Source organism: Lactuca serriola, chromosome 2, assembly GCF_051521515.1.
Source record: "Lactuca serriola cultivar US96UC23 chromosome 2, Lser_US96UC23_V15, whole genome shotgun sequence".
NCBI lineage: Eukaryota > Viridiplantae > Streptophyta > Magnoliopsida > Asterales > Asteraceae > Lactuca > Lactuca serriola.
The window spans coordinates 149,885,600-149,887,793 of record NC_136409.1 but is presented as its reverse complement, the minus strand read 5'-3'; positions in this window follow the sequence as shown (position 1 = coordinate 149,887,793).

Here is a 2,194-nt window from a genome sequence, read left to right as displayed (position 1 = left end):
AAAAAAAATTAATTTTTTAAAACACACTGAACTTTTTATTTTAACTAAGTTCTTCATCTGTAATAGTCATTTTTCTTGATATCCTTATTTTTTTTTCATTAACGTCTTCTTATTACATTATTGTTAATAATAGCATGGTCACACCTTCCCTCCCAAACCGACAGTTGACCATGACAAATAATTGATAAAGATGAGCACCAATCTTCTGTCAAAGTTAAACTCAACAGTGAGTCTTCCACAATAAAACTATAAAAATACAACATTGCTACTTCACATCCACCCTTAGAGATCATTGACATATGACTATTTTTTAACATTCAAGACCAAAGTTTCTCACTTGATGATGGCATTGAGCTTTATTCTAAATTGTTTTTCCAAAAACACTAATAACAATAACAAAAGTCTAAAAATAGAATAAACTTAAATCTATTTTTAACTCGCTAATGATTATTTTGCAAAACATTAAAAGATTAACAACCATATAAGAAAAAAGTGTTACAACATTTGAAGATTTTGATTTCTCTCGGGAGATTAGAAGTTGATGAAGATGACAAAAGACTCACATGAGATCTTCTCTAGAGGTATCCACCAAGCAAGAGAAAACTACTTTAAGATACTAGTCTTCACTTGTATTAAGTTGTTCTTAAGACATTAAGACTTATACCAAATAATCCTTAAGAATAACCAAATTATAAAGCCTTAAACTCTACACCGCTCAAAGCAAGAGAGGGGAAAGGAGAGGAGAGAATGTCTACGGTTTTGGCAGCCCAAGAGGAAAGAGAAAGAGTGATAAAAAAAAACTAGCAAGTTTTTGGTCATAAGACTCCTTTTTATACATATACATTTAAGGAAAGCACTAGGAACATGCTTCGGGCCGGAACTGATACCCAAACCGGACCGGACCCGAATAACCCGAAACCTGAATTAGATGAAAAGTTAGAACCAAAACCTAAACCAATTATATTAATATGGGACCGATTTGGTTCAGACAATACGAGTTTTGGTTCGGTTATTAACCCAAAATAACATGTACACTATGTTTTGAACCGAAATGACCCGAATAAACCAAATAAAATGAAATGACCCAGATAACCCATATGAGGAAATATTATATCTAGTTCAAGAAAAAAAATATTACACATTGATAATTCATATTCCAAAATCCATCAATTTCTACGTCGATCATTTTGGCCCGATTAAACCGTTATTCGGGTAACCCAGATCGAATAACCTGAGAACCAAATAAGTCTAAAATACATACCCAATAACTGACCCGTATAACTTATTCGGTCTTAATTCGGTTCGGTTTCGATATCGGTTCGGGTTTTCGGTCTAAACGCTTATCCCTGTAAAGCAATATGCGTCATTAAGTGTCAAAGTACTTGAAGTGTAATTGAGTATGGGATGGAAAAGGGAAGTCTAACACTGAAACTCACCCATCCCTAACAACCCACGACTTTGACTCTCTTAAGAGTCAAAGTTGAGTGTCTTACACATAAGATATAACTAGCTAGTTACAATTCAACTAAATGACTTACTTAAAGTGTCCAAACAGTTGTACATAACATATATATATATATATATATATATATATATATATATATATATATATATATATATATATATACACACACACATATATATATATATATATATATATATATATATTCATACCTTATGAATATAACTAGTTTTTGCTCTCTTTTGTTATTATTTCCTAGAAAAAATAATTCTTAATATGTTGGTAAAGTATTATTTCAATAAAATAATGTTTTTCCAATTAAATACAATTATTGATTATATCTATTAATAATCAAATTACTCTAATAAATAAGCAATAAGTAATAACTTGCTATAAGGTGCGACCTTATATGATCATATCCTATTAACAAATATCATTCTATAATGACTCTTGGGTATAAAAATCTTTCTGACGAGACCTAATATGTAATATCAAATTACAAACAAAACCTATAATTTAAATTTCCATAAAATTAATTTTCAGCATAAAATGATTTAAACTCTTTTAAGACATGCATATAAAAAGGGATCACATAGTGTAACACCCTGTTTCGAATCGTTTCATAATTCGGGGTCGTGACCTGAAGATCAATTATCATAAAGCTTCAGACTTTAGGGGAAATAGGGGTTTAGACCCCTTTTGATGTGGGTAATGTAGAGTAAGGTGATCTGA